Source organism: Amblyomma mixtum, chromosome 3 (assembly GCF_055824585.1).
Source record: "Amblyomma mixtum isolate Tamu chromosome 3, ASM5582458v1, whole genome shotgun sequence".
Classification (NCBI taxonomy): Eukaryota; Metazoa; Arthropoda; class Arachnida; order Ixodida; family Ixodidae; genus Amblyomma; species Amblyomma mixtum.
In genome coordinates this window covers 90,861,019-90,879,287 of record NC_143014.1, presented here as the reverse complement: position 1 = coordinate 90,879,287, position 18,269 = coordinate 90,861,019, and the positions used below count along the sequence as shown (strand labels likewise).

Sequence of the window (18,269 nt, the reverse complement as noted above, 5' to 3'; positions counted from 1 at the left end):
CTTTTGTAGCCGTATGGCTGCACTTGGGTGGACGTCAATGAGTAATTACTCCCTTATTACGGTTAATACTTCAATACCGGGAACGCCGTGCACAACTTTTTTAGGTGAACATTATCATGAAATGACGGGAATGACGACTTTTGGGATCACAAACACATCGCCGTTTCAGAGGCCCCAAGCAAAAGTAATGTGAAATGCCAAAAGATGGCAACAATCACGCTTCTCGCCACTGTCAAGACAAGCCAAGACAAGCCGGCGTTCTTTTTTAGTGACCCTTTGCAACTTTGTTTGCTCCCGAGTACGTAGTGCGAAGAGAATGTTTCAGCTACGTTGCCTCCAGAAATGGCGAACTTTCTGATAGTGCATTCAAAGATAAAGACTTTGAAGGTTTTCAGTAAAAAAAAATGTTATGAACAAAAGGAGAGTTCTTTCATTTTTCTTTCTTTTTTGCTATACCCGTGAGCGGGTATGACGCGAGTGTTGCCTTTTCCGATCACTCTCACAGGTACGATGCATTTCGCAATGGTCGCGCAAGCGTGTTTAATTAAGCCTCACTAGCCTAACTGGTTAAACTGGGGTGCGTCTTATATACCAACTTTTTCAATGACAGCCTGCATATATGGGGGGTGCGTCTTATACAAGGCTGCATCTTATACACTGGAAAATACGGTAGCTGAGTGCCCAACCACTGAGCCACCGTGGCGGGTAGCGGATAGAGCATCTGCATCGTATTTGGGAGGTACAGTCACGGGCAAAAGTAAGGGCCCCCCCTCATCTTCAGAAGCAATTGCCGCTTTGCATGGGCACACTACCTGACGAAGCCCTCCTGTCGTCAAGACCGGCACACGGGGCCAGTCTCTACAGCAATTCGTCAGGTGGTGTGCCTGAGCCATAGAGTTTCTTACTATTACCTAGAGGGAAAGCTGGCAAGCCGTCTATGGGAGTTTGCATGGAGACCCCACGTGACCACCTCAGCCACCATGGGCGCTCAAAGCATCATGGGGCGGTGAGCTACTTGTTGCGGAACTGCAACTTTTGGCCAAAAAATAATAAAAAAATAAAGCTGTTTGATAGCTACAAACGTCCTAACATTCAATATCTTGTCTAATGATTGCAACAAACGAGCAGAAAAGCATTTAAGTGCAAAGTTTGCCCAAAATAAGAGACGACTCGCTCTCCTATTGGCCAAGCAATGAACACTATAAGAACTAATATTTCGTAATTAACAAGCGCACTTTTAAAATTAAATATGTTTTCAAAAAAAATGTTGTTGCTTAGATACTTTAAGAGGTTTTTTAATGGCATTTCAGAAGAGTAAAACCTTTTATTGGCGTCGTGTGTCGTCGCGTTTTCACTACTATGGTTTTTGCACACTGCGGTCGCGCGAAAGTCGTCTGCGCACACACGAACAACGTTTTTGAAATGAAACGTCTGAGTAGTACCACTCTGTGTTCCCGAAAAACTACGACTGTTCCGCAACAAGTAGCTCACCGCCCCATGATGCTTTGGGCGTCCACGGTGGCTGAAGGGCAGCGCCGCCAGCTTTCCCTCTAGGTAATAGTAAGAAACTCTATGGCCTGAGCGGAGTAGGGTGCCTCCATGAACCTGGATCGAGGCACCCTAGAGCGGCAAGCTTCGGAAAATGAGGGGAGATTTTTATTTTTGTCCACGACAATACATTTTTACCGGTGGGCACCCGATGGTGCAGTTTCACCCGCAGGTGCCTGGCGGTGAGCTAGCGGATGTCGACACCAATGGTGCAGAGCCGAGGAAAGGGCGAAGAACAGCTAATGCTGTAACCATTAGGCCACCGGGCACCCGGCCTGGAGGGCTACGCAGACGGCATCGCCGACGCCACATTTCTGAAGAACAAGCTAAGAACAGCGAATGCTGTAAGACTCACCGGCAGCTACCACACCTGTGTAATGCGAAATTAGACATCTTTAGCATACTGAGTACCACACTACTGTTACCGGAGTGCCGACAGCCTGTGCGTTGTCAGTGTGCATGCGCAGGTCACCTTAAGGGCGCCAGATACATACCGAACAGCTGCGCATGCGCCTGCCTCGTTGGGACCTATCAGCATGTGCACACTGGCGGTGGGCAGGCTCCTGGTATTCAGGTAACGGTGAGGGCAAAACGGAGCACGGTATGCTAAAGATGTCTGTTATGCGACAGTAGTTTGCGGTGGTGAACATATTAAATTATTTGCACTCTTTTCTCCTGGTTGTGAGCTTCTTGGTGTTGCTTGATGGTTGCTTTGTTATCAACCGTAGCACGGCCACTCACACCTCGCCATGCGTGAACGTTGCAAGCACTAATTCGTGCTGGTGAGCAAAGAGGGTGCCCCAAACCTGTGACGAGTAGTGACGCGCGATCACGGTGTGAACGGAGAATTACAGGGCAAGCTATGCTGTAGCAATTACCAAAAAGCGACTAAGTGGTTGACCACTGTGCGCCAGGCCTGACCCTCAGTTACTGTACAGCGACAGTCAATGTGCTCATTTTCTTTTTTTTTTTCATTCTCTGCTCTTGCTCTTTCAACCTCTTTTGCTATAATTTGACATTTCCCCTACTTTGCACTTCTGCTGCTATCCACACATTGTAAAAGGCTGGACATTACTAGACCATCACTAGTGGCAAATGGAGCAAGCGCTGGTCCGTGGCGATGCGCATAGAGAATGCCATGGATCCATCACGAATCAAGTGCCTCGATACAGTTTTCCTTCATAAAGGAAGCAGCATTGAGACACCCTAGTATCGAAGAGAGTCAATGGATATCATAAGTGCCACCGCACAGCATTCCTCCACAGAAATGTAGTCTGTAGTTAAAACTTTTCTTGTTACCCAAACAAGAAGCTACCGCCGCACAGAATTTCTCCACAAAAAAGTAGTTCGCAGTTAAAACTTTTCTTGTTACTTAAACAAGAAGCTAATCATCACACACACACAAAAAAAATTATACGCTCTAGAATTCTGAAACCTTGCTTGCTTAATATAGTCAAACATTAAAAATCTGATTTCGTTTGCTGTTGCGGGTGGCCAACGGACCAATACAGGAAGCTGCGGACTGTGGCTCAGTGTTAACTGCTGTTTTTTTTAAATTCTATCCTACAATAGACTGCAGCAATGACAAGGCACGGCAACGCGACAGAGCCCTGTTTTATTGCCGGATGGCTGAAGCGCTAGCTTTCTTCTTGAAGGACTAGCCCCATCGTCCGGTGTCCGACGAATGTATGTAGTGCTGTGATCTTAAAGAAATAAATAAAGACCTCCCACACTTAGAGCCGTGAGCGGGATTCGAACCCACGCCAGCGCGAACAGAACAGTTTCGCTGGCCGCTGCTTTAGACCACTCGGCCATTGCTGCATTTTTTATTGCGAAAGCAATACTACGCTAGGTTTTGAGCCGTCAGCGCGGTCCCGGCGGTAACCATGTTTGACCTTTAGACGACCCCCGTAGTGACGTCACACCGAGCGGAGGAAAAACTGGAGACCAGCTCGGCTTGTCGGCGCGGTCCCAGGGTAACCACGGCGCTCTGACATAGACAGCGTTGCAGACAGCATTGATTTCGAGGAAAGGAAAGGCGCCTTACCAACTCTGTGGTTTAGTGGACGCCTCAATAGCACTTTAAGCTAATTCCGGCGTTCATTGATGTGCTCTGACATAGACAGCATTGTAGACTGCGTTGATTTGGAGGAAAGGAAAGGTGCCTTACCAACTCTGTGGTTTAGTGGACACCTCAATAACACTTTAAGCTAATTCCAGCGTTCATTGATGCGCTCTGACAGCGTTGTAGACTGCGTTGATTTGGAGGAAAGGAAAGGCGCCTTACCAACTCTGTGGTTTAGTGGACACCTCAATAGCACTTTAAGCTAATTCCGGCGTTCCGTGCAGCACTTACGCTTTCGCCTTTCACTACTTTAGTTGCTAAAGTTGCTCGTAATTTGCTTTCGCAACCTTCCGGGCTTAACCAAGCTAAGCCTCTGCCAATTTTTTTTCTTTATTGCCTGTTTCGACAGTTTACAATAGGTCACAAACAGATTATGTTCTGCACTGCACTCTCAAATGTCAGGAGCAGAAATGCAGTTTGCTCACATGAGACACTCAGAACCACTTCAAGGAACATAATTGTCCCATCAGACTGATAACTTCGTCTCTAAAAGATAGGTTTGGTTTATTGGGGTTTAAGGTCCCAAAGCAACTCAGGCTATGAGCGACGCCGTAGTGAAGGGCTCCAGAAATTTCGACCACCTGAGATTCTTTAACATGCACTGACATCGCACAGCACACGAGCCTCTAGAATTCGCCTTCATCGAAATTCGGCTGCCATGGCTGGGATCGAACCCGCGTCTTTCAGGTCAGCAGCCGAGCGCTGTAACCACTGAGTCACCGCGGCGGGGCAAAAAGATAGCTTCTTGAACACTTCGTGCAGCTTAAATACATTTGCTTTGAAGTAATCGCGGACAGACCGCACATCTTCATCGCAGTGTTGTACAGCCACCCTGCTTCACCAAATACTGTGCATGCCAAGAAGGAAGAATACATTGTACTTATAAAGATCCAGCTTAACGGCCAAGAATTTTGTTCCATACGGCGTCAAGGGTAAGTCTTCATTTCTGCTGGGGCACATCCCAAAAGAGCAGCGCATCCCAGCAATCAATCGCAGACTACCATGATGCGTGCTAAGCTGCCAGGCTCTCCCACTGTGCTCGCACCACAAGCACTAGTTAGCACAGAAATGCATGGCGTGGCACTAGTTTGCGTCTTAAAGGTATCCGGAGCTGTTCACAGGTGGTTGTGCTAGTGATTAGCTTTATGCGGTGTTACATTTTAAATGCATGAATCTAGGACCTTCCACTACGCATAACAGATGCAAAGTGACAGCAAAAGAAAGCATACAGAAGCAAAGGGGCGATAATGCTAATGCACTGTTGTCTCATAATGTGGATTGCACGATCTTTTTTGCACTGATGCAACATCTTGGCTAGGAGGAGACAGGAACTGTTACCATCCGTTCTAAATGGAAAAGACACACCATCATTTTCGGTAGCGCCGCTTCCTTTTCCTTCTCTCACCCCTTTGTGTTGCGCCACCAGCAACGCCACAGATCCGCGAATCATGCCCTTAACTGTTGTTGCAGTAAAATCCGACAAGGGGGGACATATATAGGCAACGGTCCCTTTCCACTCCCTGAGGCAAGTGAACCGCAAATTTTAGTTGCTGCTGGCCTCGACCGTCCAGCTTCTTGAGGTTCTGGTAGCCCACCAGAGTCCACTCAAACACCAAAGGCCCCCGATGAGCACGTAAGAGACCATAGTATGGGCTGAAACTACCCTGCACTTTGACCATTTTGTCGCGATAAGGGGGTGCACCCTCACTACGTTGGGGTGTGCTATCTGCAGGACCAGATGGTAAGTTTCGTGCTAGAAAAAGCCAACCGCCCTTACCCTAGCAGGTGCTTAACCAGTTGGGGCAGCGGAGCCTTGCCGTGGACGATTACGAGCTCACTGGGGGCGTTCGGAGTAGGAGTGGGCTCTCTGGTGAGCTACGAGTACGACAGCGCTAAGTGGGTTGGTCGGAGCACGGGGGATCAATAGACCTTATGCAAAATTGCTGCCATCTATCGGAGAAAAGAAGAACCAGTGGAAAGTCACCATGTTGGAGGATGACTGAAGCTCGTTCTGCCTCTGCTCTCTGGATTCAGGCGTGCCCTGCGTTAGCTTCCTTACTGCTGTGCTGGCTCGAAAATTTTATTTCCTGTCACTTGAGCCTGTAAACATGACTGAATGGTCAGTCGACCTGTTTCTGCTGCCCAAGTTTCCAAGTGACTTCGCATACACTTACTACGCATCCAAAACACTTTCCGAACACCACCGGGTACGGAGCTACAAGTTTTTCACGGAGTCCAACGTCAGTTTGCCAACGCTGAACACCAAGAAATGTATGAAGCAAGTGTAATTTTCATTTACGGCTAAAATGTGCGCATTTCGGTCTAGTTTGAGTCAGTTCTTATTTGGTTCGATACTTTTTGCAAACGGGCGTGCCGCTTGAATTGCTGTTGTTGTGGTAGCGTTTTCTGTGTGTTGCATCGGCGCCGAAAGCAAACGATAGTGAACTTAACGCTCATGTTGGTAGTGTCGAAAAAGTGGCCTCTCAACATGCGACGCTTTTCATTTTCCTTGAAAAGCTCACACAGCATTTGTTTGTTTGCCCTAGTGCTCGTGCCCCAGAGCCCCTAGTGCCCTAGACAGAGAGAGAAAACACTTTATTATTGTTACCGGGCGCATAGACCCCTAGGTCCCCGCACGACCCCACTACACAAGTGTTTACCATTCTTGGACTATCGCGGTTAAAAACACGTAGGCCGTGAATGCAGCAGTGTCTATGGTTTTACCCCGACGAGCAAGCAGTTGTGCACTGAGATTTTTGGAGGATTCTACACGTGTTATGCATTCCCGCTACTAGTTGGACCTATGGTACCGCTTGAGCGGCTTTCTTTACGGTCCTTCCTTTTTTACACAACACACAGTTTTGTGGAAACCGGCCGTTAAAGTGAAATCGCTACATGCATACAAGCCGTTGCTTTACAAAATAAGCACCTTTCCCTAGTCTAATAGAAACGATTGACTGACTTGCAGAGCGCAAACGTTCTGTGCCACGGGCACTTGACCCTTGCTAGTGTTTCCGTCGAAACAAATATTCGCACTAAAAACTAACGTGTGTAACCGCTGCGTTGGATAACGCTAGAAGTGATGGTTCTCACAAAGCGCGTCCCGTACCACTGAACAGCTGATCACGATTACTCTCTTGCGAGGCCGATAATCGCAGCACTTCACGGGAAATCGCAGGAGAAAAACAGCTTTTGTGTGATATTTTTTTCATGCCTATAAAGCTTATTTCTAATTTTATTTGCTACATGGCGATAACGGAATGTGTTTCGCGATGTCTCGACATGTAGTGACGGCTCTGCAACATTTGTGCCGCAGATGTCGGGGATCGCAGTCAAAAAATAGAAATGCGCTCAAATCAAGCCCTCTTGACTTTTTTCTCAGGGCCGCCGCGGTGGCTCAGTGGTTATGGTGCTAGGCTGCTGACCCGAAAGACGCGGGTTCGATCCCGGCCGCGACGGTTGAATTTCTTTGGAGGAGAAATTCTAGAGGCCCGTGTACTGTGCGATGTCAGTGCACGTTAAAGAACCCCAGGTGGTCGAAATTTCCGGAGCCCTTCACTACGGCGTCTCTCATAGCCTGAGTTGCTTTGGGACGTTAAACCCATAAACCAAACCAAACCTTTTTTCTCTGGGCGTCTTTGTGACCCTTCCGCATACAGCAAGGCACTAGGCAATATGTGGGCATATTGAGGACGGTGAAACTCGAGCGCGCGCGACGAGCGTGTACCAGTACGTGCTGTGAATCCGGTGGCTATCCTCCAACATGGCGGATCGCGCACGGCGACTGCTAGATGGCAGCGCATTTCGCATAAGTTTTAGTTGGGCGTATGCAGTAAGCTTGCGTACCCATCGCTTACTGCGTTGCGTATGCTGTAAATAGTGAAAACAAGATACATTTAGTTGGCCGTGCTATGGCGTCCCTCAGGAGCACATGCAAAAAGTAGCGCCATCTAGTGACAAGACATCAAAGCATATCAATGCTGGGTTGAAGAAATTTTCATCTGTAATTACTGATAACGAGGGTGCATGCATTGAAAACCATTTTTTGTTCCAAGAAAAAACTATGCAAATAGAAGAAAATGTAACAACTCACTAACAGCTACAGGACTGCTGCCCGGTAGTGTTGCTACGAGGAAAACGCACTGCATTTAGTTAGGCCTAAGAGCTTGAAAATCACCAAACTATCTGAAAAACGGGCCAGTTATCGCTTGTACTTCCACGTGAAGGCGAGAGTGTTCAAAATAAAAGCGAACTGCTACCATTTGAGCGAGCTACCGCGTCGAATAATCCAGCGGCGACATGTATTTATTCCGAAGAGGGCGAGCAGGGCACCGCCATCTTTTCAGTGCATCCCGTTTTAACCTTCAAGTAACAGCGCAAAAACACAGACGGTACACATAGAACGAGAACACACAACGAGCACTTGTTGAACACACACCAGCGCTCGTCGTGTGTTCTCGTCCTATGTGTCCCGTCTATGTTTTTGCACTGTTACTTGAAGATGAATAACCAACAAGCCCAAGCTGCTGTTCCGTTTTAATGTGCCCATAGCGCGCACATGCTATGGCATAGAGAAAGGAAACAACTCAGGAGAGGCGGTTACGTCACATTTTTTGAAGCCGCGCAACGAGGGCGGCGGTGAATGTGCAAGCAGCCCGGGCTCCTACACCCCCGCTACTTGGCCGCCGTCTCGGCGCGCTTGCGCATGCGCAGCAGACAATAGAGAGTTTTAGAATAGAATCGGGGCGAATAGGGTGACCCTATCCGCAGGCGCTTGGCGTTAGGGAAATGGGTTCACGTTTTCTGTCTAAGTCGCTTTGCGTTGCTTGAAGGCAGAGCCATGATGGCGAGATATAGAAGCTTTCAGAACAAATAAGTTAAGATATATGCTGTATTTTTTCATTGTGTAAATAGAACGACACATAAACTGTTGTAGCTACCAATTACTAAGTAAATGTGAAAAAATGATACAAATATTTTTTTATAATGCGGACATGTTCAATCCGAGCCAAGACTATCCACACAGGAAGTTGCCATCGCTAACAGCCGATTGCCTCAGCGAGCGTTCCTTGCTTTGTTTTTGTGCATAAGTTCTACGCTCGCTTTGGCGCTAGCTGTGCAAGAAATGTTTTTCACATTTTTTTGTTTGCCATGTGCAGCGTCATCTCGGGCAAAACCCGCAGTGGTAACTCTCGCAAATGTAATTATTTTCAGTTTTGTTTACGTCCGCGCGAGTTAAATATACTGCGTAAATAAGAAAAGTGTTACCGGGATGCCAATTCTTTGTGACCCCCTTTTGGTACCGAAATTACAAACCTGTTTGTGGAGATCAGTAGTTCGAACCTCCCGCGCTTTCTGACGTCATCGACGCGTACCCGCTGAGCCTAGCAGCTCTGTAAACACGGAGGCAATCTGAAAATTTTGCGTGTTTTATCGTTAAAATTTTGTGGTCCAGGCAACTTCAGCTTAAACGAAAGCTTCGTGCGCCTTTAGTTTGCCGTGAGTGCGAGTCAGAGTAGCGGCAACGACGAATTGGTGATGAAGCGAAAGGCCCCGCTTCGACGGGCGCCGCCATGTTGACCGAGCGTAAAGCGGCGTCGGGGCGCGTGCTATTTCGCCGATTTAGCGTTCGTGTCGCCCGCTCACCCAAACACCCAAGGGCCGGTAGCGTTCTGCACATGCGCAGTAGCAAAGCGATAGGATGACCCTCTCTAATGTGCAGACGACGCCGCTGCGCCCAGTGTTACCATTGGCTGCGCCGTCGGCCAGACTCCAAGTAGTCCTTGCGAATGCGCGTGCCGGCAAATTTTTTTGGGATGCAGCTCGGATAGCGAGCGCCTCTCCTGAGCTTTCCTTCCTCCCTGCGCTATGGTTTGTAGCGTGCGTACGCCCGCAAGACGCTGCGAGATACGTAGCGTTCTGCGCATACGCATTCGTTGCCCACAGAGTCGCTTAGTACGCTAGCTCACTGCGTACGTCCAGCTAAAAGTGTCTAATAGACACCTTTAGCATACAGTGTTACCGTTACCGGAGTACTGGGAGCATAGAGTTTCTTACTGTTACCTAGAGGGAAAGCTGGCGGCGCTGCACTTAAGCCACCATGGACACTCAAAGCATCATGGGCTACTTGTTGCGGGACAGTCGGATTTTTTCGGGAACACAGAATGGCGCTACTGAGATGTTTGATTCCGAAAATGCTGTTCTCCGTGTGTGCGCGCGCATACGTGTTGCTTCAGAGAAGAGCTGTCAAATGGCGCGCCCCGCGAGCAGACTTTGGCGCGAACGTACTGTGCAAACGCCATAGCAGCGAAAACGCAACAGCACACGACGCAATAAAAGGTTCCTCTCTTCCGAAATGCCATAAAAACCCTCTTAAGGGAACAGGGTGGGCAAAATTTCCGAAAAAAATCGATTTTTTGTTTTTGTGTAATTTAAAATCTCTTCTTTCCTTAACATAGCCCAGTCTTTCATTTGCGCGCACGCGAAATATTTACCTCAAAATCAACATTTTTCGAAACCTAGGCAGCATCCAGCCACGCCCCCTTTGACACATGCTCGGAATCTGTGCCTTTCCTAAGCTAAAAAAAAAAAAATTTTCAGCGCCTATTTTTTGTGACGTTTAGCTGAATGGCAGTCACTCATCTGGCAACAGTGAAAACCTAGCTAGCATACTTCACTTAGCCAAACGAATCCTAAGACGCAGCTGGATTACTCGCAACGCGCGGCATTTTGCTCGTGTTTCGGCGTGTTTTCGCGGGCATACGAGTTTGTTTATACCTTTGTGCTGGTTATTTAGCGGTAATGCAATGACAAAGCCAAAGAAGTGTTTTAAAAAACGTCTCTTCTACGGAAACCGGCATAAGTCGATCTCCAATGACGCCAATAGACCTTTCCACAAATTGCAGCGCCGCGCCATCCCCTAGCGGATCCGCGCAAAGCATGACGGGAGAAAGGAGCGATCGCCTCCCGCGTCGGCTGCTGTCAAGCGTGTTGCTGTGTTGTGCCGCCGTGTTCAGGCGTTGTGCGTCTTCTCGTGCGCGTTGTTTGTTGCCTCTTAGCAAATGTTGCAGCGCACTGCTCTGGTGGTTATCTGCTAGTCTTTCTGCAATTCTGTGGGGACTTTTTTAGACATTCGATATGTCTGCAAAGGATCGCGGTGGCGGTCAAACGTGCTACGTGCCGCGGCCATCACGTGCGCGTGTGCATCGAAGCTTTCGCACTCGGCGGAACGCTTGAAGAACCTAAAGGCAAGTGACAGTGACTGCGGTTATGGCCTGATTGACATTGACCTTCTCTCGTGTGCCGTTGCCGAAAGCTGTGCGTGTAAAGCGTGCGGTGGCGACATTCAGCTTGTTGAAGACGCTGCACGAAAACGAGTTGCTTGCACGTTTTCCCTGCAGTGTGTAAAGTGCTCCTCAGCGCACCGGTTCGAGACATCGAGACGGACAACATCGGGCCTTTAGGAAGTCAATGTGAGGATTGTTTATGCATATTGCGATGCATAGGAAAAGGAGCAGCTGCCGGGACTACGTTGTGTGCGATGCTCAACTTGCCAAAACCACCCACAAAATTTTCGCAGTACAATGATGAACTATTGAATCATGTTACCGCCGCCGCGGAAAGATCAATGGAATGCGCAGCTAAAGAAGCAACGGACCTCAATGACGGAGATACTGATATCGCTGTTGCTCTTGACGGAAGCTGGCAGAAGTGAGGGCACACCTCAAATAATGGCATAGTGTCCGCAACCAGTGTTGACTCTGGCAAGGTCATTGATGTGGAAGTAATGACGAAACATTGCGCAATGTGCATATCGAAAGCCACCTCTCGTGCCGACCTAGACAAGCATCATTGCCAACGGAACTATTAAGGTTCAAGTGGAGGGATGGAGACCGAAGGAGCTTTGCGTATATTTCAAAGGAGCAAGCAACTACACGGTGTTCGGTACCCTAAGTATTTAGGAGACGGGGACAGCAAAGGCTTCCTTGCTGTGCAAGCAGCAAAGCCATATGGAGACCATGTTGAAGTTTCAAAGCTAGAGTGCATTGGCCACGTTCAAAAAAGGATGGGGACCCGGTTGCGAAGACTCAAAAAAGAAAACAAAGGAAACAAGCTGCCCGACGGAAAAGTTATCTCTGGCCGAGGACGCTTGACTGATACAGTGATCAACAAACTTCAGACATATTATGGCTTGGCCATTAGGAGACATGTTGGGAGCTTGGACGACATGCGGAAGGCCGTATGGGCCACCTATTTTCATATGGCCTCCACTGATGCTCATCCTTCCCATGGCCTGTGTCCAAAGGGTCCTGACACGTGGTGCCGATTCAACAAGAGCGAGATGAATGGAGAACCTTACATCCACAAGGATTCCCTCCCGGCAGCGGTCCTTGAAGCAGTGAAGCCGGTGTTGCAGCAGCTCTCAAAGCCTGAGCTTCTCCGGAAATGTCTCCATGGAAAAACACAGAACGCGAATGAGGCGTTCAACAACGCTGTATGGGAGCGTGCTCCGAAAAATGTGTTTCTTGGTCTCAAGACGCTGAAAATAGCGACAATGGATGCTGTGCTAACTTTCAATGATGGCAGCATTGCTCGAGCCGAGATTCTGAGGTCATTCGGAGTTTCTCCAGGACGGTTTACAGTCCAATGGTTGCGCGAAGCTGACCGGCGGCGACTGTACTTTGCAGAGAGGGCTACACGACTGGTCACTAAGGAGGCCCGGAAAACAAGGCAGCTAGCGCAGAAAAGAAGTGTTGATGATGGAGGTCCCCTCTACCAGGCTAGTGGCTATTGAAAAAATGCGTGAGAATTTGTTTCTATAGTCCTATATTGCAATAAAGCTCTTTCTTCCACTTCAAAGCCAACTATCTCAAAACACCAAATTTTGCTGCATTTGACCCTTTTTTTAAGAAACTACAGGCGCAAGGGAGATAAAATTTTCCAGACATTGAGCAAACATTACAGATAGTCTACTGAACTAGGATAATAAATATTATTGCAGACGATTTTTATTTACAGGCTATTTACTGCAGATTATGGCTCTAAAATTTGGTGGGTCCAGTAAAGAAAAGATAACAAAAAAAACTAACCTTTAAAAAGAAATTATCCTACTTCAGTAACACTACCTAACATTGCTGATTACAATGCCACCAATGTTAATGTTCTAACCCCAGCAGATCATGAGAAAAAGGGTCACGAACATAGCCTAAAATGCATGGCAAGAATAGGACCTACCCTGTCCCCTTTTAAAGTGCTGACGCAACATTTTTTTAAATATAATTATTTTTAAAAGTGCGCCCGTTAAGTACAAAATATTATCTGTAGTGTTCAATACCTGGCCAATAGGAGAGCTAGCCTCTTTTATTTTGGGCAAACTTTGCCCTCACATGCTTTTCTGCTCGTTTGTTGCAATTTATAGACAGGGTATTGAATGTTAGGGCATTCTTGATCATCGAACAACGTCTATTTTTGCAGTATTTTTTGGTCAAAAGTTGCGGTTCTGCAGTCGGTAGCTTACTGGCCCATGATGCTTTGAGCGCCCATGGTGGCTGAAGTGGTCTTGAGGGAGCTCCATGCACGGCCACCTGAATCGGCGCGCGCGGCTGTGTTCCATGCAAACTCCCAGAGACGGGGCGCCAGCTTTCCGGAACTCTATGATCGGGAGCCCGCGCGCCGTCAGTGCGTGTGCACTGGCGGTGGGCGGGCTCCCGGTACTCCGGTAACAGTAACACGGTACGCGGTAAGGTATACGTATCTATTACGAGCTCAGCCGGGAACCATCGAGTTAGCAAGGGCTCTCAGGTGGGCTACAAGTACCACAAGCTAAACCGGACGGTAAAGGCCAGCACTTTCCCGTACCCCAGACTCCTCGCTTGACCTTGCTCCCGGCACATCTAATGTCTAAAAGCTGCAGTCCAGTATCACCACAAAACGAAAATTGTCAGTTTTAACTTGGTTAAACCTATTATAGTGCGAAAGCATTTCCAAATCGCCAAGGTCAAATTCTACCAATGGTAAATTGGTTTTTGAGGAAAGGAAATGGCGCAGTATCTGGCTCACATATCTCGGCGGACACCTGAACCACGCCGTAAGGGAAGGGAGGAAGGTAGGAGTGAAAGAAGAAAGAGGTGCCGTAGTGGAGGTCTCTGGATTAATTTCGACCTTTAACGTGCACTGATATCGCACAGCACACGGGCGCCTCTTGCGTTTCGCCTCCATCGAAACGCGGCCGCCGCGGTCGGATTCGAACCCGGGTACTCCGGCTCGGTAGACGAGCGGTTTACCACTGAGCCACCGTTGTGGGTTCTACCAATGGCCCTGGCCAAATCTGGAGGTCGACGTCGTGTCGGGCACGCTCAGTTATGGTTGGAGATCGATTTTGGTCCAAATCGGCCAAGGTCCAATTTCGGGGGCAACCCGAGGTCAAGGTCAAAGACCATGCCACCATGTTGAACCAGGGTGGTCATGGTGAACCTTGTACGTACATATGGTACACCTTACGTAGCTTACAGTGACGCTTTTGCTACGGTAGGCATCGCAAGGCTATTTTAATGTCATCCGAGTAGAGCGATGCCGTAATTTATTCTCTCCACCTGTCGGACTGCGGCTCTCTCTCTCTGTTCATTCACGTTATTAGAGTATAGATGGCGCTACAGCTCAACATTTGTCCCATAATTATCCGTATCACCGATCATCATCACCCTATCACGGCGGTACCTGGTGGAGGTGCCTAGAAGATTCTGTATTCTAGGCACTGTAGCTGAGTGCTTTTGTGGTCAGCAAAGCGCAGCAGCTTCCTTAGAAGAGTAACTTGTTCGGGCCCACAATGCCGCCGAAAAAGAACCCGCTTGCTGTTGCCGAAGCGCCCAGGACACCGCGCAAGAGACGGAATGTCATCGCCAAGCACGAGTGCTTTCTACAGGTGTTCGAGAAGCCGACACAGATATACAGGTATCTGCGAACAAGGCACGTAGCATCGCCAGTCTTTCTTCATAGGACATTAACTTATATGAGTCATCGCATGTCGCGGAACAATAAGAATAGGAAAAATTTCAAAGTCGATAGTCTTCTAGAACGAGTTTATGCACGAGAAGAGGCATCATTCATGTCCCCCAGCCAGATGACATTGACTTTCACGGGGTTCTACGACGGTTCACCAAAGAGGGACATGGTCACAGCGGAAGCTTTCATCTTGAAGATATGCAACAAGGAGCGGGAATTGCCACTGCCTCAGCCTTCCCCTCCATTTACCTGCCACGTGCCCGTGGGAAGCTGCGAGGTGCCGCACAATCCGGAGGGCACTGCGCACGCTAGCGGTGCCTTGACGACTCGCAGGACGGTTATCACAGTACCTAGTAATATCCTTTGCCCAAACGAGCCCGGCCTCGTGGGGTCGTACATGCTACTGTTGCGGGTGAATGCCGGAGGTCAGACATGGTACCGTAGTCAGACCAACGACAATGAACCTGATGAACCACCATTCAAAAAGGCACTGCGCGATGGGTGCAGGCGCGGCCCGGCCTCTCCTGGTGGCAGCGGAAACGATGACAATGACTCGGCGGAGAGTCGCCATTATGTAGGCGAGCTAGTGGTGTACGAGCAGCAGAGGTGCCTTCTCACTGAGGGTGAATACCAGCTAGTGCTCAGGCCCTGGGGACCAAAGGCAGCACTCCCTGCCCGAACAGCATCCTGGGAGAGCCTCAAGCATGCCGAGGGTGCCCTACCAATGGAGGACTTTGAGAAGTGTCCCAAAGTGGCATTCCGACTAGCCTGGGACAAAGCTGATAACTCCACCAGTGATGCTGCAGACTGTGCCTGGACGGCTCGGCCTGTCCTGTCTGCTATGGAACTGAACGTGGCTGAGCCCAGGCCCAAGTACAAGCATAGCAGACGCGATACAAAGATGAAGGCAGGCCAGCAGCTGCAGCACCTACAGCTACAGCAGCAGCAAGAGGGCAACAGGCAAGAGAGCTCCGGGAACGCAGCGAGCCAGCAGCAGCAGCCGTCACAGCAGCAGCCGTCGCAGCAGCAGCAGCACACGCGGGTGGCATACCAGTTCATATTCCAGCGGCGTATGCTAAAGCACACGAAGGCGCGCGCTGACCTGCGTTGCCCCTGGTGCCTGCTGCAGTGCCGTCTGCTGCCTGCCCTCCTCAAGCATCTCCAGCTCTGCCACGGGCGCTTTACCTTCTCCTATGTGCCTCACCCCAAGGGGGCACGCATCGACGTCTCAATCAACGAGTGTTACGACGAATCGTATGCTGGCAACCAACAGCACCTTCACACGCAGATGGGCTATGCCTCTGACCAGGCAGGCCCAGCCCGTCGCACACCTGCCACTGACGTGATGGTCTGCCGACCAAAAAGAACCCCTCTCAGCATTTTAGAATTTATGGAGGAGCAACATGAGCCAGACATTGCACTAGGACACGGCAGGGTCTACTACCGTTCGGGGACTGGTGTACCAATCAGGCCACAGCAGATTGATTATGACAGTGAATCGGAGAGCTATCCAGAGTGGCGACGCATCAAGACCCAGGAGATGATTGATGACTTCACTGATGTCAATGAAGGAGAGAAGGAGCTCATGAAGATGTGGAACTTTCACCTCATGAAACACAGGATCATTGGCAACTGCCACGTTCCGCGTGCCTGCCATATTTTTGTGGAGGAGCAAGGACAAGAGCTGATACGGCGCAACCTGTACCACAACTTTGTTCTGCACATGAGCAACCTATTCGACTTTGGCCTGGTCAGCGCAACAGACGTCTATGAGACGGTTCGTAAACTGCAAACGTTCTGTGAAGTCAAGGACCCCCAATAGTGCCTCCCGGTTTTGTAGACATAGCAGCACTGCTTAGGTTGAAAGCCAGTGAGGAAGAAACAGTGCAGTGTATGACGGAACAGTCTTCATTCAAGCACTGAATTCAGTGCTCCAGTTTCAAGATCAGAAGGAAAGCCTCCCTACTGAAGATCTGGGCGGCGGGGAAGGGATTAGGGAATTCAACAGAAATGACAATACTGCGCTGTAGATGTGGACAAGTGGCCAATTAGTGAAAAGGCAAAATGCAGTGTACTGAACCTTCATGTGTGTATTAAACTGAGTTAAGCATATATAAAAGTAGTGTGACTGTTTTGGAATTTCAAGAGTTGCTATCGTCCATCTCTGCTGTAGGAGTTTAGGCAGCTGCAGGTTAGTAGGCAAGAGTAGTGTAGAAGAAGTTGCACCCGTTATGCATGTGCCATTGTGGCAGTACTTTCAGGAGGCTTTTCCAATATGCAAACCCAATGCGGCTGATGTCAGCTCACAGTGTGCCATCACTTGTGGTACAAAATTCAGATATTCTAAGAAAGCTGCATCCTACCATGACCTGTGTGGTCATCATAACAGAATCACCTGTTTTGCAAGTTTTAGTGCACTAGCACTTATAGTGGCCATTCCCCGCATTTAGCCGTTGTGGTTTGTCTGAAGCTGGTTTTGTGGCGGGCTGCTCACCTGCCCAGGCATGCACATACAGGGTGTTTCACCTAAGACTTTACACAATTTTTAAAAATAGGCTTTTCAAGTTGAAGAGTGCTTTTTTTGGCATAACATTGTCAGCGGTGTAGTACATCAGAATACTGTTAAGATGTGCTAAGTAGTAGGCTGGCGAACTAATATTGGATAGTTAACTTTTAACTATTGCTCTTAGGTTCCTTAACTATCAAGAGGCATGTAGCCCACCGTAAGTAATATCCATATCAATTTTTAGAATTTCGAAAAGGCAGTTACCCTTGGTGTTGTGGCCCACCAAATTTTAGCTACATCGTGCCAATATACATGTGCTTTCGAGAAGCCTGCAGGGAAAGCAACTCCTCCAGTGCACGTAACTCGCCAAAATAGCCAAAATTTGTTGGCTCACAGTGCCGAGGGTAACCGCGTTTTCGAAATTCTAGAAACAGAAATGGATATTATTTACGGCAGGCTAGACGCCTATCAGTAATTAAGGAGCCTAACAGTAACAGTTAAAAAGTTAACCAACATTAGTTAACCAGCCTGCTAGTTATGCTATGTTACAAAAAGGACTCTTCTAGCTCAAAAAGCCTATTTTTAAAAATTATGTAAAGTGTTAGGTGAAACACCTTGTATAGACCTTATGCAAAATTGCTGCCATCTATCGGAGAAAAGAAGAACCAGCAGAAATCCGCCATGTTGGAGGATGACTGAAGCTCGTTCCGCCTCTGCTCTCTGGATTTAGGCGTGCCCTGCGTTAGCTTCCTTACTGCTGTGCTGGCTCGAAAATCTTATTTCCTGTCACTTGAGCCTGTAAACATGACTGAATGGTCAGTCGACCTATTTCTGCTGCCCAAGTTTCCAAGCGACTTCGCAGACACTTACTACGCGTCCAAAACACTTTCCGAACGCCACCGGGTACGGAGATACAAGTTTTTCACGGAGTCCTACGTCAGTTTGCCGACGCTGAACACCAAGAAATGTACGAAGCAAGTGTAATTTTCGTTTACGGCTAAAAATGTGCGCATTTCAGTCTAGTTTGAGTCAGTTTTTATTTGGTTGGATACTTTTTGCGAACGGGCATGCCGCTTGAATTTCTGATGT

The 18,269-nt window shown here is 48.6% G+C and overlaps 1 protein-coding gene and 2 pseudogenes across 2 annotated transcripts in view; 2 read left to right on the top strand and 1 right to left on the bottom strand.

The window, feature by feature from the left end:
* The window catches only part of RecQ4 (RecQ4 helicase), a 61,271-nt gene that overhangs the window by 15,647 nt on the left and 27,355 nt on the right, over positions 1-18,269 (bottom strand). The gene's annotated exons all lie outside the window — the stretch shown is intronic.
* On the top strand, positions 10,423-13,314 carry LOC149350925 (uncharacterized; annotated as a pseudogene).
* On the top strand, positions 13,585-17,204 carry LOC149350924 (polycomb protein suz12 pseudogene; annotated as a pseudogene).